We start from the raw sequence: 11,228 nt of genomic DNA, 5'->3' as shown, positions 1-11,228 counted from the left end.
TGCTTTGCCTTTCTACAGCTGGTGGAAAAGATGACACCTCAAAAGAGCACTTAATTCCACTTACTTCAGACATACTTTAGCTAGCTGGATTGTCCTCCAGAGGTTAGTCTCCCTCCATTGACCACAGAAAGAGCTTCAGTAACTTCTTTACACTAGATGTCTAACTTTTAAATTGCTGAGTTTAGTGAGCTGAATCCCATTTCGATCCCACAGCTTCAGAAAGGTGGGGAGCTGTCTTGAATGATCGTTTGTTTCGTTATTTTGCCAGGGCTGTGCCTGAGCAGATGTTTCTATTGAGCTGTCCACAATAACTCCAGTGCTTGCCATTAATTTAAAACTCAGTCATGTGTGAGTAGTTTAGATTGTTCCTCCCAAACGTCCATTACCTTTGTTCTGAATTTTATCTATTTAAACTAATACACCTATGCCTTGCTTTCTCTAAATGGCTGTGGAAACAGTATAAATAATCTGAGTCTAACCCATGATGCTTTTTAAAAACCTATGTGTGCTAGTAGTACACATGAGAAACTTTCTTGACTCAGGTTTTCACTGTAGATGCAAAGAATAACAGAGGTGCAGATTTGGGTGATGAAATTAATGGATTCACTATTAAATACCCAGTAGTCTTCATCAGAAATTCTGATATTAAACGATATTCTTTAAAAATATATAAACACACCTTGTGTTCATCATCAGACCACAAATAAATATTATCCGGAGACATGAAACCAGGCCAGATGGATCACAATCCCAAGAGGCAGTTAAACATAAATTAATTAACATTCAAATTAAAATAATTACAATTCTGATCACATACAAATATTGAGCTGTCAGATCTAAGCTTTGTTTGGAAATACAGCATTTGACTGTATTGACGGATGGAAGAATCGGAGTAACTATTGACTTGAAAGCTCAAAGTCTATTAAACACATCATCTCTGGATTCCACCCTGTGTTCACTGACACATCTGAGAGACATTTGGTTAATGATTTGGTCTTGATGATATATTTAGTGTAATCTTTTCCACAATGTGATTAACTGTACCGGAAATGCAGATGAAAAGGTGTATTCGGTGTTTTGCAAAGGGTCACACATGGGGAGCATTACCTTCAACGTTTGTAGCTATCTAGGCACAGGAAGAGATAATTCATACTCCGTGGTAGACTTCCAGGGCTTTTCACACTACATGTAAGGACCATACATAACAGATTTCAGAATAAAACCTAATCATCTCATCATGCAACCCAGAGGCAATAACAATCCCTGATCATTAAGGAAGGGGAGCAGCAACTCATTATATGGCACTTAATATGAAGAGTTGAAGGATATGACTACCATGAGTTCTCACTTAGGTTCCATCCATAATAGAGGTCAGACACGTAAGAGTAACCTGATTCCGCAGAGAGAGGCATACATATGAATGCTCACGTGCACAGGCAGACAGGCACACGCAGCCCGTTGTGAATGGCATAACTGAAATCAATGGGGCTACTCACAGGGTCTATGATTTATTTACTCACTCTCTGGTTTCTCTAAAATGGTCTAGTAGCAAGACTGGTCTAAAAGCAGTCGTCAAGTGCATTTACATTCATTACATTGATGTAAAAAGGCCTCAGTTTAACTAGGAATAAGGTCCAGGGTACATTAAGTTAAAAACATACATAAATCCTTGCACAATCGGAGCTTAAGGGCATTATGCAAAAGGTGGTGCTTTCAAATGAAGTAATTAGATATAAGCAGTTAGCATAATTCATGTTGCTAAACAAATATGAATAATGCAAGAAATGTATATTTAAGAAAAATTACTCTGAAAAAACTCATTACTTTCTGATTGTTATTTCTTCTGTGCCGTTTCCTACTTCACTCTTTTGTAAGTACATGTTGATACCTTCCAGGCCAAGGAAAATGAAAGCATGTTATTCTCTTTGCTTTAAATTTCTGATCCATAATTTCATTGAGCAGGAAGTCTTCCTCTCCCCTTATTCTCTCTCCAACAGGATGTGTCTTCTAAGAAAGACAGAAGACAAATTTAGTTACCATTGAATTTCTTATGGACTTCCCATGCACCTTTCCCAGCACAGAACTGCTGATGAGAAATAAGGATGTCTACCCTCCTTCCTGCACCGCTACACAAGGAGGACAGGTCTACGCTCTGTGACTGCAATTGCACATGACACAGTCCTCTCTCGTGTCCACACTGTGACAGTAACTACCCATGCATGAGCCATTTACCACATTCACAAAATATTTATTCTTCATATATACATTTGGCCCTTCTTGTGGAAACATTATTATGATGGTTTGCCATTCATGGGCTGGATGCAGTGGAAGTTTGGAAAATGGTCACATCTCCTCACATATGGAGAACATACATGAATTAATATATCTGCTAAAGGCATAAATTGAATCCATTTGTGTTCTATCAGTCACCAGTTACTAATCATGAACAGACTGGTCTCAATTTGGCCTATTAGATAGTGGTTTAGCTTGCTGGCATTTTTTCATTCTCCTCACCACTTTTTGACAAAAAGAATCAGACAGGGCAAAAATTACAGTGCTGTACCCATACTGATAGAATCAAAACTAAGGCAGCAGCCTTTCCCAGTCTGGGCAGGGTTACAGTGGCACTGAAGTATGTAAACACAATTATATGTGTGTTTACATACTTATCACTAGAAGATATTCCTAAACTGGAGGGGAATAAACTACTGGAGTGTGCATATTTATGATACTGAACCTATACCCACCCTAGTCAAGCTATATTAGTAAAAATACCACTATGTCAGCATATAGGAAAGTAAAACCTATAGGGTTTGGCAGCTTAATAAACTGGTATAATAAACCCTATATATGCCATAGCTGTCACAATTGCAAAGGAATATGTACCAGCTTAAACCACCTCTGTTGAAGTTTAACTGATCACATTTCACTTTGCAAACGGACTGGTTAAGCATATGCACATGGGCAGTTAGTGCAGCTCATCAAAGTTGAAACTGAGTACATTTATAGCTAGGCTGTCCAAAACGTTCAATTGCATGTCTCTATCTTTCATTACAATGGTGTGGGAAGAGCTAATGCCAGATTTTTATCTCTACCTGGACCAGTTGTGAAGAATGCTTCGCCAGCATACTTTGTAACTAACCAGCATGACAGTTTCAAGTTTTCAGGTTACAAGAATTAACAACTCCAAGAAGGGTGCATAGAACTGCCAGAGGCTGAAAGCTCAGATACTTAGTCCTGGCTGTTTAAACACACTGTTTATTAATTTTGATCACAGTTGTGGAGCAAGTATCGTATTTGGAAGGCCAGTACAAAGTACTGTTCTGTATTTTGTTGCCTTAACTGGGTATTCTCCAGGGAGCTCAATTCCACAGTAACGGCAATGTCCAACCCAGACGGACACCTGAGCTGCAGTAAGAAAAGCGGAGATCCACGAGAACAAATGGCCAGATTTAAACAACAGAGTTACAGCTGCAGATCCTAGAAAACTGGCATGGATCACATCCAGCACATTCATCCAGCCTATCACAAGTAATGTTACACAAAGATGACTAAGGGACTGGAGCATCTGACATAACGAAGAGAGGCTGAGAGAGCTGGGACTGTTCAGGTTGGAGGATCTGGCCTCCAGCAGAGAAGATGGAGTCAAATTCTTCTCAGTGGTGCCTAATGAGAGGACAAGAGGCAATGGGCACAAATGGAAGTACAGGCCATCCCACTTAAATGGAGAAAAAAAAGAATCATGTAAGAGAGGTCAGACACTGGACCAGGTTGCCCAGAGAGGCTGTCGTGTCTTCATTCTTGGAGATACTCAAAACTCAGCTGGACACAGGCCTGGGCAACCTGCTCTAGTTGACCCTACTTTGAGCAGGGAGGTGGACTAGATGATCTCCAGGGGTGCCTGCCACCCTCAACCATTCTCTGATTCTGTGACTCCACATTGACATGCTTCAAAGTGAGAGCTAATTTGTCTCTGGATCTAGAAATATTGTTTCTTTCCCTTCAGTTACCTTCTACTTTGAACTTTTATATCAGTGCTGCCGTTTGTCCAGACTGTGATTATTTCCCTCTACTATCCCACTGACTTCACAGGGAATTAGACCATGTTCTAAAGAACGTGTTAAGGTGTCAAAGATGCCCATTATCTCCACTGAGGAAATAGTGGGAACAAGATACTTAGCCCACCAGTGAATTTCGGTGAATTCAGCTACATTTCTAAAAACTTTTAAAAACATTTTTATCCTTACATATAGCTGGTCTTAATAGTTTCCTGACCTAATTCAAATTCTTCTGTGGCTAAGAATTCATCCCCTTTGTGAATCTGCAGCTTTAGTCACAGTATTTATTCCATTCACTACTTTCCATTTTCTATATTATCTGTTGTGGCCAAAGTTATCTTTTAAAAGATGAATGTTTTACAAGCTTTTGTTAACTCTGTTACATTGACTCTTGTTTTCCCTCTTTACTTCATCCCCCACTTCCACCTACATTTTCTTACAGTTTCTGTTTTCCTGACAAGGTAGAATTTCTTTAATAACCACAAGACCCCTTTAAGCATGAAAAAAACATCTGCACTGCAGCCGAACTTGTACTATAGGAGTCAAAGTTGATTTTGATTCTGAGAGGAACCAGTCTGAGATTTTGAAGATCTTTGCATGAACTGACTGCATGCCAAGGAATTGTGAAAAATTCACACTGGGGCACCTCAATTAGAAGATATAGTATAGTCTTATTATATACTCTCTCTATATATGAGAGAGACAGAGTGCAAGAGATTGAGCATATGATTATATACATACATATACATAATATGAATATATAACCATACTTCATTCATATATATACACACAAATATATATATATGAATATATGCACACAAACTTCACTCAGTTCTAATTACAATATAGTTCATTGATTTTGGTAAATGTTGCCATTATTTCCCTGTAATTAAAACTCCTCTGCATAACTGATTAGAAGGCAATATTGGATACCGCCAACCCCTCTTTACTGTACTGCAGGTGTTAATGCACCTAGAAGTGCTGTACTTCCATGAATTAAATTTTCCCTCAGGAAAAAAGGAAGTATTTGTTCTTCATTAGCATTTTTGCTAGATGGGATCCCACAATCCAGACTCAGGAACAAATGAGGCATTTACACTCATCACTGCAGATGCAGTATATTTGTAAAATAGACTTTTAAGAAATGTAAATTAAGCAAAAGCTATGAAAACACATGCAGACAGGAAATAATCCCAAACTACTGATAAGAGTGCCACTCCTCTTTGGCAGAGTGCTCTCCTGGAAAACCCCACGGTGCAGGGCTTGAAGTCGTCAACCTGACTGCACTTGGCTGGCAGCAACCACAAACCCCTGCAGCTGAATGCCTGTGAGTTTTTAGTAATCTATATGAAACAGGCTACTGCTTTCAAGCATTCTTTGGTGGCTCACTGCTCCCATCACAGATTCACTCCACTAACCTATCTTGTAACCTTGGCAGAGAGGGCAATTTGTGGCGGCACAAAAGCTGACTGTCTCCTTTAGTCCTGAGGGTGGTTTTCCAGGCCATATTATAAGGGTAGTGTGGCGAATTTTTTATGGAAAAGCATCTCTTCAGACAGAATACATTCAGGCTGAGAGGCTGTTAATTCACCCAATGTCATGAGCAATGTGTTTGTTTAATTACGTTCCCAGGCTAATAAAGATCTCAGTTGGATGAGTCCTCATTCACTCCTCTCACGCTGACATCGCCCCCCCTGCACCCCACCCCCCCATCCCCCCACCCCCGGCTATTTGCTAATGATGGAAAGGCCCTTAAATGTGGTCAGGTATCTCCTTCAAAGAGTAATTTACTGTAAAAATCAGCAGGCTTGATCCTGGATAGCATGTCACTCAGAGTACCAAGGAAAGACTGCGCATGAAATCAAAGATGGTGGGAGTTATGGAATCCTATTCTCTAGGAAATTTCAGTGTTTCGATATATGCCTTACTTCTCATCAGAAACTTCCAGGAGAATATGAAGTTCAAAAATAAATACTAACTATTAAGCATACTGAAGCATTTATTTTCCAGGAAAAAGCAATCTTCTTAATTTATGTAGTACATGATACATTGTGGAATATAGTATAGAAGATAATATTGTAATATGACTGAAAAGCCTAAACAAAAGGAGCTAGGAGTAAAAATAAAGTATTTTTATGTTATCAGAACAACTCCTTTGAAAGATTTACCCCAGAGGATTTCATTAGAACTGATTTATTCACTCAAAATTCCATATTTCCATTTCAATGAAATTGTGTTTTCAGATAGAAAGTTTTCCTCATTTTTTTAATCAGCTCTCTTCAACATTTTGTTAAACCTGAAAGCATACTGCTCAATCTTTTCTACCTGGAGGGAAATGCTCAAGTCCAAGACACATTTAATTTGGTAAAACTTAGAGATACTTAAAATATATCTTAGCACATTGTGCACATTCCTTGTCAGAAAGCTATCAAAATGAATTTTGTTTTAAGCCATTGCTGAGGAATTTTTATTTAATAAAACTCCACTCAGTGACCTTAAACACTACATTTTCAGTCTCAATTTTATGTGTCTCACACAGGTGATTTCTGAATTCCTTGAAAAACTTCACAGACTGAGAGTCCAAGCTACTATTTGTGTTGCTTGCCACAGGTATATATTGTTAGAAATTTAACACTGTTGCTAAATGCTCCCTTTCATCACACTCTCATGAAATATTGATAATACGCCCTGAAGAGGTCAGACCTTGTTCCTACGCATTATTTTTTTCTGTGAAGCTGTCATAAAATCCTTTTTTCTTACTTTATTATTTCATCGGTAATATCCTGAGCCCTCTATTAATTTTTTATGCATGTACACTGTTTTCTTTCATTAGGCATAGTTCAGGTCTCCTGCAAGGGCTGGTCCATGGCACACAGATGAGGAAGGAGAAGCCATTTGAAGTTGTTGATGAGTGGTTTGCTTCCCTCACCTGACTCACCTGACAGGTGCTCGTTCCTGTCACCACATCACGGTTCATTTTCCCACTGGCGCGGCAGTACCACAGTGCAGTGTGGCACTGCACTGACTGCGGGGTCACTGAAATGTAGGGTTGTTTTGGGGAGGGTCCTTCTTTTAACCGTTTCTGTCATGTGCAGTATGGCCCCATCAACTACGCCTTCCATAGCACTGAGGGTGTGAGGGAAAGGCATCAGCAGTGGGATGGATGGCGGATGAATAAATACTCATAAGCCAGCTTTGCTGCCAAAACCCAGCTGCCCCTGAAGTATGGCTTCAGGCAGCTTTGCTAATGTTATGGTAATTGAGGCTTTGGAAGAATAAGGGCTACTTGTCAGCTATTTAATTTTCAGGTTTGTGCTTGACCAGTGTTAAGTAAAATGATACAGGCTAAACAGATCAACCAACCCTGCATCCTTTGCCCAGAACTGATTTAAATAAAACATTTGGCTGGTGCAAATCAAAGGGATCCCATGACCTTTTGGAGGAAGTGGAATGGTCTAGTGAAAGGGAGGAATGCAATGGAAAGAGAAGTAGGTGACCATGGGAGATATGAGAGCCCTCTTGAAACCAACATGAGATTCCTTGTTAGCTTCAAGAGGACAAAGACAACACACTGGTGTTTGCTCCTTGCCCTGAAAGGGCTGTTGTGTCTTCTTTTATAACTTTTCTAAATAATTCCCTCATGGTTACAGCAATTTTAAGAGAGAATAAGCGTGTAGATACAAATCCTCAGTGACCCCAGCATGGTATACCACAGCTGAGGGGACTGGCTTTTTGCCATCTCTTGTGCTCATTCAGGCTCCAGGATAATGTGTCTGTGAACTGCCTGTTTGTCTTTTGTCAGACAAAAAGCATTTTACTCAACACAAGGTAACTCTGTGTTGGAGTTTGTAGCTGATAAAAAATTAATTAATAACCAGACCAAAACTTTATGGTTGCTTAAGGATTAGTTATCATGTACTGCACAGAAAGAAAGTAATGGGGCCTTCCAAAGAGGAAAGGAAAAAATAATAAAAATGGTTGGAGACAGAAGCCAGGCAAAAACAAAGCAGAAATTAGGTACAAATGATTAACAAATGACTACATCAAATATCTTGTACTGTGACTTTGACCTCCCCTGGCCTCCCATGTCCTTCACACTTAGGAAACATTTCTAAATAGAAAACCAGTAAAAAGTGATTTGGATTCATTAGAACTTGAAACTTCAACATAATGAATTTCAATTTAGAAGACTCCAGAAAAAAAAATAAAAAAAAAGAAGGAAAAAATCCACAACACCAAAATCAAAGCACTAAACAACATTTTCACAAAGCTAATTTTGTGACAAAACAGTCTGAAATGGCATGCCAGAATCTGTTCGCCTGTCAGCTCTGCTGCTGTGTAACTTACAAATACGCTATTAGCATTCTAGCACCTCATCCTAGCACTTACTTTCATAAAAAATTAGCCCTGCACTCAAGATGTGCACACATGTCTTTTTGTGACGTAGCAAGGCTGATTTAAAAACTGGAATTCACAGTAACCCAATAAAAATGAGGGCTGTAAATTAACTGGGCATAATACGGTCTTCACATTTCTCCAGAGTCCTTGAATAAACTACAAAAATAAATGAGGAAGAAATGTAAGTGCAAAGAAACAGCCTTTTCTTCAGATGGTCTGCATTTCTAACTGAAAATTTTGGCTGGCATTAGTTGGTGGGAGCATGAAACACACAGCATGAAAGGTCAATAAATGAGTCTAACACATGGAAAAAATGCCTTACTGGAGAAGTTGATGGGCACCATCAGATTTAGAGTTACATATTCTGCTTGTTTACCCATTCCAAAACCCTTTCTAACTGTTTAGTGATACAAGTCCATCACATTGACTGACAAGGTCCTAACCAGTTCAGGTTCCAAATCAGGAGATATAGGAGAAAATTTGTTAGTACTTAATGTCTGTCAGTTCACATAACTGGTAGAAAACCTGTATTTGTAAAAGAATAATGCTGAAAAGAAAATACCCATTTCATTCTGCAACACTAATAGGCTGTGCCAGGGGTATTTTAATGGCTTGGAAAATGTTAGTGTTATGAGAAGAGACAAATAACAAAGAAGCTTTACAAAACATACCTGAATCATGGCGACACTTCACATTCATCTTGTTCTGTTTTATTTAACAATTCACAATCATTGTATTTTAGGCTGGTTTTTGCTTAGCCTCAGGGCAATTCTCTGCTGACTTCTACAATACAAAATGAATGTATTTATTTAGATGGTGAGGTCTCCAGGGGCAGAGACTTTCTCTTATCATGTGTCTTCTACTGGACCTGGCACAATGGGTTTTGTCTTGATGGTGCTGTAATACAAGCAAGTAGCATATCTGAAAGCCAGAAGGTGCACAGCAACCACCCACTTTCACCTCCAAAACAAGATGGCAGGGGCTTAGAAGGATCCAAGTCCTGCTTGCTTAGGAAGCAAGTGTGAACTACACAGTGTAAGGAGTTTAATGGCTTCCTACATAACAGAGTCATTCATCAGTAACGACGGGAATATGAAACCTTTTGCATTCATTCCACAACCACAAGCCACTCACTAATAATAACAATAATGGATAATACTAGAAGCAAGTGAAATATATTTGATTTCCTTTGATTTCGTCCTTCTCAGAAACTCAGCAGTTTTTCTGTATGAAATCTGGTGGTTACATTAAACTGCATTTTCAATAGTGTTTAAATTAAAACTATGCACCCAGATGCCAGCTGAGAGTCTTTATTCAATGGGTCTGATGATAAAATGGATGAAAGCCCAACTCATGGATGTAGGAAGCCAAGGTCTCCCAGCATGACAAAGGCCTTGCTCTATATAATAAAGTAATTTTTTTTAGATAACCTTTTATTTTCATTATCTGTACACAGCTTTGATCTGTTTTATTTTATTACTTTCCACATTTAAGTTCTCAAGGATTGCAGCTTTAGCTTAGCAAGAAGCCCTGCAGTTTCTGAAGCACAGTGAAGGGTTTTGAGCAGGGGATCATCACCTGCTTTGCAGCTTTCGTTGAAGTCACTCTTCAGCCATCTGAAGAGTAAGAAATACCTAACAAAAACCCAGAAGTTGCCAACTCAGTGTCTGTAACATCTTTTTCCTGACTTATCTTCCAAGTCAAATTCAAATTCAAAACCATTTCAGTAGACTGGTCCTTAAGTGATATAGATCAGTGCAACTTCACTGATGCTAAAGAAAGAACCTGGACTTAACAGCAGTTAAAATTAGGGCCTGTTCTCTTTATATTACAGTGGCTGTATTTACATTGGCAAGCCGTATGGCACATGGAGCAGGAGGAGCATGGATCTCAACATACAGAGTGAAATGGAGATACAGAAGAGCAAATGCCCATAATGCGTGATACAGGGATTTTACTTTGGGTCAGTTTTTCCCACAGAATGAATACCCAGTGGCAACTAGCATACAGCAGGGGTGCTGCTGGAGGCTTGGCATACAGTGGAGTGCTGGGTAATTCTGGTTTAGTTTCATCTTAAAGTATTCTGCTTTAGGTGCTTCAAGATTACATCAACATATAGACCAAAGCATGTTTAGGTGAGATGACTGGGAAATCTGTTTCAAAAGCACAGTCCTGATATGAGCAAACATAAATCAACAGCATGAATCAACACTGTAAATCTAGGGTGTTCTCTTAGAGCAGATAAACAGACCTCAAATTTTGAAATGTGTCCCTTTGGGACTGCACCAACTATCTGTGTTATTATAATCTTGAATATTCTTCAGAAGACCATTCTGACCCACAGCCATATGGACTTAATCTGCCTTCAGCATTCTGAACATTTTTTGGGCAAACATTTGCTCATTTATGAAATTAATTTTCATATTCTCCAAGGATGTGCAACATGGAATACAATAATAATGTGATACCTCACTATCTGCTTCTTATTAGGGGCACAGGGCATAGTTTCAGGCTCAAACTCAGGGTACCTGCTTCAATGCCTAGAACTGGGTGGAGAGAATACTGCCAATGCCCTTAACAACAATAAAGTTTCCTCCTAATGAATTCTGTTTCACTGTACTAAAGTCCTATTGCAAGCAGAATAGATGTCTTTAGACCATTTTTTTGATTCAGCCATTAATTGTTGAATTAATCAAACCAAATTTAGGTTCCCTCAAGCTTTAAGTTTAGCATATAACAAAGGCAGACTGCTTTGCCAAAACTAGACTTCCA

The 11,228-nt window shown here is 39.0% G+C and overlaps 1 long non-coding RNA gene across 1 annotated transcript in view; it reads right to left on the bottom strand.

Moving 5' to 3' along the window:
* Positions 1 to 1,489: 1,489 nt before the first annotated feature.
* The window catches only part of LOC129736253 (uncharacterized), a 61,578-nt gene continuing 51,839 nt past the window's right edge, over positions 1,490 to 11,228 (bottom strand). Inside the window, exons 2-3 of the long non-coding RNA XR_008732583.1 lie at positions 9,128 to 9,239; positions 1,490 to 2,007 (exon numbers count right to left, since the gene is read on the bottom strand). This is a non-coding gene — a long non-coding RNA (uncharacterized LOC129736253). The remainder of the gene's footprint in view (positions 2,008 to 9,127; positions 9,240 to 11,228) is intronic.

Source organism: Falco cherrug, chromosome 5 (assembly GCF_023634085.1).
Source record: "Falco cherrug isolate bFalChe1 chromosome 5, bFalChe1.pri, whole genome shotgun sequence".
Lineage (NCBI taxonomy): Eukaryota > Metazoa > Chordata > Aves > Falconiformes > Falconidae > Falco > Falco cherrug.
Note: the sequence above shows the minus strand (reverse complement) of the source record. Positions and strands in the feature narration are given on the sequence as shown.